This window comes from Salmo trutta, unplaced genomic scaffold (genome assembly GCF_901001165.1).
Source record: "Salmo trutta unplaced genomic scaffold, fSalTru1.1, whole genome shotgun sequence".
Lineage (NCBI taxonomy): Eukaryota > Metazoa > Chordata > Actinopteri > Salmoniformes > Salmonidae > Salmo > Salmo trutta.
In genome coordinates this window covers 88,196-97,433 of record NW_021822877.1, presented here as the reverse complement: position 1 = coordinate 97,433, position 9,238 = coordinate 88,196, and positions in this window count along the sequence as shown.

The window sequence follows — 9,238 nt, the reverse complement described above, 5'->3', positions numbered from 1 at the left end:
GTCTCTCTGAGCTCTAGTCTCTGGCTGGGTAAACACTACAGCTCAGTCCCCCTGAAGGACAGGTTCACTTTACTACAGCACTGTAGCAACAACCTGGCCCTTACTGCTGGGCTCATTACGTGTGTGTGTGTTTACGTAGACCCTCTCTGTGCCTGTGTGTGTGTAACAACCACCAGTGATGGACTAATTGCCCATGTTATTTGCGGTGGGAAGTGGTTGATTACATGGTTTGTTTTTCGCTGTGTGTGTGTGTGTGTATGCGTGCGTGCGTTCGTCCGTGCGCGTAGAGGAAGGTTAAAGGTTAAACGCTTCCTAAGAACCCAATCAGTCGCTACAGTTCTGCTGCCTCGGCTTCTCCACAATCACAATCACTGGCCGTGAGCTCACGTTGCCTTTACTCTTTACAAGCTGACGCCGACCACTGGGTCTGTCACAATGCTGGAACCTAGAAAGGATTGTCTCATTTGGTCAAAAGGAATTCAGCAGTGGATGTTTGTAAGGGTTTTACAAAGTTCCTGTAGTTATTCAGGTAGATCTGAGCCGTAGTAACAGACTGAGGGATGAGACCAGAGAACATTAGGATCCTGCTTCAATCATGAATCGCTGGAAACTGAATCGCGTGCTCAGAGGAGCTCTGCAACGCACCGGTCTGATCATAACGACACACACACACACACACACACAGACACACACAGACACGCACGCACGCACGCAGGCAGGCAGACAGACAGACAGACAGACAGACAGACAGACAGACAGACAGACAGACAGACAGACAGACAGACAGACAGACAGACAGACAGACAGACAGACAGACAGACAGACAGACAGACAGACAGACAGACAGACACAGACACAGGCACACAGACATACACACACACACAGACACAGGCACACAGACACACACACGCACACAGACACACACACGCACACACACACAGGCACACAGACACACACACGCACACACACACACAGAGACACACACACACAGACACAGACACACACACACACACACACATCATAATGGTGGTATTACAGATATGTTCCTTCTTCTCTATAATATTATCCTCAACATGGTGAAGTCATCTCTGAACCCAAGTTACACCATCTGTCTTCATTTTCACCCTCGTAACCCGGACATACACCATTATTCATTATTCATTAGTGTGTGTGTGTGTGTGTGTGTGTGTGTGTGTGTGTGTGTGTGTGTGTGTGAGGGGTTGGTGGGTTGATTTAAAGATCTGCCCCCCCTCTACCCCCACTTATATTTGACATTCGTCCATCAGGCAAGTAAGCGTTTTTCATCATGAATGTTATTCTGGAGGCAGCTCTGCAGAGTGGTCAGTAGCTGGCACATAAATCAGATTTTAAATCTAACCTTAACCCTAACCACACTGCTAACCCTAATGCCTAACCCTAACCACACTGCTAACCCTAATGCCTAACCCTAACCACACTGCTAACCCTAATGCCTAACCCTAACCACACTGCTAACCCTAATGCCTAACCCTAGCCACACTGCTAACCCTAATGCCTAACCCTAGCCACACTGCTAACCCTAATGCCTAACCACACTGCTAACCCTAATGCCTAACCCTAACCACACTGATAACCCTAATGCCTAACCCTAGCCACACTGCTAACCCTAATGCCTAACCCTAGCCACACTGCTAACCCTAATGCCTAACCACACTGCTAACCCTAATGCCTAACCCTAACCACACTGCTAACCCTAATGCCTAACCCTAGCCACACTGCTAACCCTAATGCCTAACCCTAACCACACTGCTAACCGTAATGCCTAACCCTAACCACACTGATAACCCTAATGCCTAACCCTAACCACACTGCTAACCCTAATGCCTAACCCTAACCACACTGCTAACCCTAATGCCTAACCCTAACCACACTGCTAACCCTAATGCCTAACCCTAACCACACTGCTAACCCTAATGCCTAACCCTAACCACACTGCTAACCCTAATGCCTAACCCTAACCACACTGCTAACCCTAATGCCTAACCACACTGCTAACCCGAATGCCTAACCCGAATGCCTAACCCTAACCACACTGCTAACCCTAATGCCTAACCCTAACCACACTGCTAATCCTAATGCCTAACCCTAACCACACTGCTAACCCTAATGCCTAACCCTAACCACACTGATAACCCTAATGCCTAACCCTAACCACACTGCTAACCCTAATGCCTAACCCTAACCACACTGCTAACCGTAATGCCTAACCCTAACCACACTGATAACCCTAATGCCTAACCCTAACCACACTGCTAACCCTAATGCTTAACCCTAACCACACTGATAACCCTAATGCCTAACCCTAGCCACACTGCTAACCCTAATGCCTAACCCTAACCACACTGCTAACCCTAATGCCTAACCCTAACCACACTGCTAACCCTAATGCCTAACCCTAACCACACTGCTAACCCTAATGCCTAACCCTAACCACACTGATAACCCTAATGCCTAACCCTAACCACACTGCTAACCCTAATGCCTAACCCTAACCACACTGCTAACCCTAATGCCTAACCCTAACCACACTGATAACCCTAATGCCTAACCCTAACCACACTGCTAACCCTAATGCCTAACCCTAACCACACTGCTAACCCTAATGCCTAACCCTAACCACACTGATAACCCTAATGCCTAACCCTAACCACACTGATAACCCTAATGCCTAACCCTAACCACACTGCTAACCCTAATGCCTAACCCTAACTACACTGCTAACCCTAATGCCTAACCCTAACCACACTGATAACCCTAATGCCTAACCCTAACCACACTGCTAACCCTAATGCCTAACCCTAGCCACACTGATAACCCTAATGCCTAACCCTAACCACACTGCTAACCCTAATGCCTAACCCTAACCACACTGCTAACCTTAATGCCTAACCCTAACCACACTGATAACCCTAATGCCTAACCCTAACCACACTGATAACCCTAATGCCTAACCCTAACCACACTGCTAACCCTAATGCCTAACCCTAACCACACTGATAACCCTAATGCCTAACCCTAACCACACTGATAACCCTAATGCCTAACCCTAACCACACTGATAACCCTAATGCCTAACCCTAGCCACACTGATAACCCTAATGCCTAACCACACTGCTAACCCTAATGCCTAACCCTAGCCACACTGATAACCCTAATGCCTAACCCTAACCACACTGCTAACCCTAATGCCTAACCCTAACCACACTGATAACCCTAATGCCTAACCCTAGCCACACTGCTAACCCTAATGCCTAACCCTAACCACACTGCTAACCCTAATGCCTAACCCTAACCACACTGCTAACCCTAATGCCTAACCCTAGCCACACTGCTAACCCTAATGCCTAACCCTAGCCACACTGCTAACCCTAATGCCTAACCCTAACCACACTGCTAACCCTAATGCCTAACCCTAGCCACACTGCTAACCCTAATGCCTAACCCTAGCCACACTGCTAACCCTAATGCCTAACCCTAGCCACACTGCTAACCCTAATGCCTAACCCTAGCCACACTGCTAACCCTAATGCCTAACCCTAACCACACTGATACCCCTAATGCCTAACCCTAACCTTAAACTAAGACCAAAATGCTCATTTTAGTTTTCATGAATTTTTACAATATCGCCAATTGTGACTCTGCAGCTGGCCTAAGGGGAAATGGCTCAGTTCTGCCTCAAGGACAAGAGTCATGACAATAAAGGTCAACCTGCGTCCATTAGCTGACACACACTCGTGGGTTGTTATCCTACAAGGCCTGATTCTCCACACCAACCCCAGGCCTGTGTTTCACTGGGCAAAAGGTTACGGCACAATCAGTGTTGATGTTATCAGTTGTTCAGCAGCTCAGAGAGATGTAACATTAGCAGATGATGATTGGTTAATTTCACCCTTACTCCCGGAGACGTCCTTCTATTGATCGAGCCGATTGGCTCACGGCCGGGTTAACGCAGGTGACGGCGGAAGCTGATTTGATGCACTTTTTCTCTCTTCCTTATCCACTGTCTTTATTTTTTCTTTCCCTCGCTCGACGCTCTCCCTTGAATGGCCACCCACACATCTCTCCTCTCCTCTCCCCACGGCACTGCAGCCCTCACACACGTACACACACTAGGGCACACAAATGTACAGTCAAACACACACTCACTTGCTGTACACACACGTAACAAGAACGTAAACACACACACCTCTACTGCGGGTGCTGTAACGAGAGACAAGACGAGTGAGGGAGAGAGAAAAGACGAGTGATGGAGATGGAAAGACGAGTGAGGGAGAGAGAAAAGACGAGTGAGGGAGAGAGAAAAGACGAGTGAGGGAGAGAGAAAAGACGAGTGATGGAGATGGAAAGACGAGTGAGGGAGAGAGAAAAGACGAGTGAGGGAGAGAGAAAAGACGAGTGAGGGAGAGAGAAAAGACGAGTGAGGGAGAGAGAAAAGACGAGTGAGGGAGAGAGAAAAGACGAGTGAGGGAGAGAGAAAGACGAGTGAGGGAGATGGAAAGACGAGTGAGGGAGAGAGAAAAGACGAGTGAGGGAGAGAGAAAAGACGAGTGAGGGTGAGAGAAAAGACGAGTGAGGGAGAGAGAAAAGACGAGTGAGGGAGAGAGAAAAGACGAGTGAGGGAGATGGAAAGACGAGTGAGGGAGATGGAAAAGACGAGTGAGGGAGATGGAAAAGACGAGTGAGGGTGAGAGAAAAGACGAGTGAGGGAGAGAGAAAAGACGAGTGAGGGAGAGAGAAAAGACGAGTGAGGGAGATGGAAAGACGAGTGAGGGAGATGGAAAAGACGAGTGAGGGAGAGAGAAAAGACGAGTGAGGGTGAGAGAAAAGACGAGTGAGGGTGAGAGAAAAGACGAGTGAGGGAGAGAGAAAAGACGAGTGAGGGAGAGAGAAAAGACGAGTGAGGGAGAGAGAAAAGACGAGTGAGGGAGAGAGAAAAGACGAGTGATGGAGATGGAAAGACAAGGAGAAAGTGGAAAGGTTAGTGCAGGCGTAGTCCCAACTGTAAAATATATAAACACACTCCGAGGCTCCTGTGTGTGTGTGTGTGTGTGTGTGTGTGTGTGTGTGTGTGTGCGTGCGTGCGTGCGTGCGTGCGTGCGTGCGTGCGTGCGTGCGTGCGTGCGCGTGTTTATGTAGTGTGCTTTGACATATATCATTATAAGTGTATGCACTTGGACCCGACAAGCAGATTCTGTATCTATAAATGTGTAGGCCCATGTCCAGCGGCAGTACAGAAGAAGACAGCTAAAGATGGACATCTCAACTCAAGCGCCACAAACAGTTCACTACAGCGTCCATATAAGTGAGGTCTTCACAGCTATATTTAGTGTAGCTTCACCACAGTCGTGTACAGTCTTTTGACTGATTGCAGGTTTCGCCAAAACTGTCTCTACAGCTAGCCATAATGCTAACAGACACATCGTAGCCTGCTATCAACTCTAAGTCAAATGAATGGTCTCTCTAATACCTTAACATCTGGCTAGCATACGCGCAAACACGGAACACACACCCGGACACGCACGCAACACACACACGCGCGTCCACACGGCTAGCTAAACCCCCCCTCGCCGATCCCAAACTGATATGTCATCCATGCCTGGTTTAGCAGGACGACACACACTTCCTGTTGGGACTTTAACCCTGAACAGGGTCGGTCCCAATGTCCTCATATCACCCCTTGAGTCCCACTTCATCATATTGTTTTGCCACAGAGTGACCAGCATAGGCACCTCTGCACTATCGGTAACGTGGCCTCTCTTCTGGTGTCCATGATTATAGTAGAGTCAGACTGTGATATGGTTTTAACCTCTGGGTTTAATAAGCCCTTTTGCTCCAGAAATGCCCTGTTGCCCTGATCCTAGTCCACTCTCCTCCCCATCTCTCTTTTCTCTCAATCTCTCTCCATCTCTCTCTCTCTCTCTCTCTTCACTCCTCTATTCGCTGTCAGTCTTGGTGTGTGTTGGGAGGAGTCAGTGTATAGCTGCTTGTCGTCTCTTTGTCCCATCGAAGTGTGTGTGTGTGTGTGTGTGTGTGTGCTGGATGGGGACGGGGGGACAGTGCTGTGGGTCTAACAAGGCGTGACACGGCCCTTTGCTAGCCGGGTTCCATCACACACCCATGCTAATTAGGACCACGAGTGAACTCTACAGAACCCCTATAGAAGATAACATGCACACTCTCATGAGATAACAGTCGTTATCTCACCGCCCGCTACATAGAAATAACTGTTACTGAAGAGCCTGACCTCTCTCCCCAATCCTTTGGGTCACTGTCTCTCTCTCTTCTATCTAGTTCCCTCTCTCTCTTTCTCTATCTATCTTTTCCTCTCACTCTGTGTCCTTCTCTGTCGTATGTGAAGGGCAGATAAAGCGGTAAGCAGATTCTCCAAGAGCAAACAGAATCATACTCTTTCATAGTTATCATTAGAACAAAGATGGCCGCCATTTCTCTTTGCCACAACTGCCTCTCCTCCCATCCTCTTTCTTCTTCCTTATCTCCTCTATTGCTTGTTTGTAGAACAAGTGCAGAGTTGGTTTGCCATCCTATCTGCCTCTCCTGTCTCCCCTCTCCTCTCTCCTCCCCTCTCCACTCTCCTCCCCTCCACTCTCCTCCCCTCTCCCTCTCTCCCTCTCTCCTCTCTTCTCTCCTCCCCTCTCCTCCCCTCCACTCTCCTCCCCTCTCCCTCTCTCCCTCTCTCCTCTCCTCTCTTCTCTCCTCTCCTCTGGTTGTAAAAGGAGGAGGCTGTAGTTGGCAGTGTACGGTTTGTGTGTGTGTGTGTTCGTGCGTATATATATGCTCATGAGTGTGTGTGTGTGTGGTGGTGTTGGTGGGGGCTGTGTGTGCTTGCTTGTGGAGTGAAAGGTGGTAGGTGCAGTAGTGTGTCCTTCAGGCTAGTTGGTTGTGTGAGAGAGAGAGATGGAGAGAGAGAGATGGAGAGAGAGCTTCTGAGCAGTGAGACAGATGGAGGGAGAGATGAGAGAGAGAGTGGTCTGAGCAGTGAGACAGATGGAGGGAGAGATGGAGAGAGAGAGAGAGTGGTCTGAGCAGTGAGACAGATGGAGGGAGAGATGGAGAGAGAGAGTGGTCTGAGCAGTGAGACAGATGGAGGGAGAGATGGAGAGAGAGCGAGAGAGCAGTCTGAGCAGTGAGACAGATGGAGGGAGAGATGGAGAGAGAGAGCGGTCTGAGCAGTGAGACAGATGGAGGGAGAGAGAGAGAGCGGTCTGAGTAGTGAAACAGATGGAGCGAGAGAGAGAGAGAGAGCTGTCTGAGCAGTGAGACAGATGGAGGGAGAGAGAGAGAGAGAGAGAGAGAGTGGTCTGAGCAGTGAGACAGATGGAGGGAGAGAGAGAGCGATAGAGAGAGCGGTCTGAGCAGTGAGACAGATGGAGGGAGGGAGAGAGAGAGAGAGAGAGAGCGGTCTGAGCAGTGAGACAGATGGAGAGAGAGAGCGGTCTGAGCAGTGAAAGATGGAGGGAGAGATGGAGAGAGAGAGAGGTCTGAGCAGTGAGACAGATGGAGAGAGAGAGAGGTCTGAGCAGTGAGACAGATGGAGAGAGAGAGAGGTCTGAGCAGTGAGACAGATGGAGGGAGAGATGGAGAGACAGCTGGTGTACAGCTCCTCCCTCACTATAATAGTGATTTGAATATTTAAACCCTTAACGTTCGCAACTTGCTCTGAGCGCACACACTCACACACCTCTTCAGATGGTGCAGCTTGCCAGGGAGTAGGCCATATATAGGGTTAGCCAGGAGCTTGATGTTCTGGGTAGTTTGTTGGGAAGGGTACTACCTTATTTTGTCAGTAGAGTTCTACTGTAGTTCAGTAGATGGAACACCCCTTGGTACTGCTGAGAATCTACTGTGGAAAGAGAAAGGAAAGAGTATTCCTCCATGGGGCCTTGGTGTGTGTGTGTGTGTGTGTGTGTGTGTGTGTGTGTGTGTGTGTGTGTGTGTGTGTGTGTGTGTGTCTCTGCAGTGCGGACAGGGACCCACACAGCTGGCTCAGTCACAGCTCTTTTCCTTTCTTCCCCCTCTCCTCCCCTTCTCTCATTCCTTTTTTTGAAAGTTTGTTTGTTTGCAGCACTGGGGAGGGGAGAAAGAGAGGGAGAGGAGGAGAGAGAAGGCGAGAGAGAGGAAGAGAGAGGAACAGAGAGTATAATGTATTCTGTGTGACATTTGCATGTCTTTTTTCCTCCTCTACTAATTTATTTATTTAACCTTTATTTAACTAGGCAGAGGGTTAGTGTGAGGGCCACAGAGCAGCGGTTGGTGTGAGGGCCACAGAGCAGCGGTTGGTGTGAGGGCCACAGAGCAGCGGGTTGGTATGAGGGCCACAGAGCAGCGGTTGGTGTGAGGGCCACAGAGCAGCGGTTGGTGTGAGGGCCACAGAGCAGCGGTTGGTGTGAGGGCCACAGAGCAGCGGGTTGGTATGAGGGCCACAGAGCAGCGGTTGGTGTGAGGGCCACAGAGCAGCGGGTTGGTATGAGGGCCACAGAGCAGAGGGTTGGTGTGAGGGCCACAGAGCAGAGGGTTGGTGTGAGGGCCACAGAGCAGCGGTTGGTGTGAGGGCCACAGAGCAGCGGTTGGTGTGAGGGCCACAGAGCAGCGGTTGGTGTGAGGGCCACAGAGCAGCGGGTTGGTATGAGGGCCACAGAGCAGCGGTTGGTGTGAGGGCCACAGAGCAGCGGGTTGGTATGAGGGCCACAGAGCAGCAGTTGGTGTGAGGGCCACAGAGCAGCGGTTGGTGTGAGGGCCACAGAGCAGCGGGTTGGTATGAGGGCCACAGAGCAGCGGTTGGTGTGAGGGCCACAGAGCAGCGGGTTGGTATGAGGGCCACAGAGCAGAGGGTTGGTGTGAGGGCCACAGAGCAGCGGTTGGTGTGAGGGCCACAGAGCAGCGGTTGGTGTGAGGGCCACAGAGCAGCAGTTGGTGTGAGGGCCACAGAGCAGCGGTTGGTGTGAGGGCCACAGAGCAGCGGGTTGGTATGAGGGCCACAGAGCAGCGGTTGGTGTGAGGGCCACAGAGCAGCGGGTTGGTATGAGGGCCACAGAGCAGCGGTTGGTGTGAGGGCCACAGAGCAGCGGTTGGTGTGAGGGCCACAGAGCAGCGGTTGGTGTGAGGGCCACAGAGCAGCGGTTGGTGTGAGGGCCACAGAGCAGCGGGTTGGTGTGAGGGCCACAGAGCAGCGGGTTGGTGT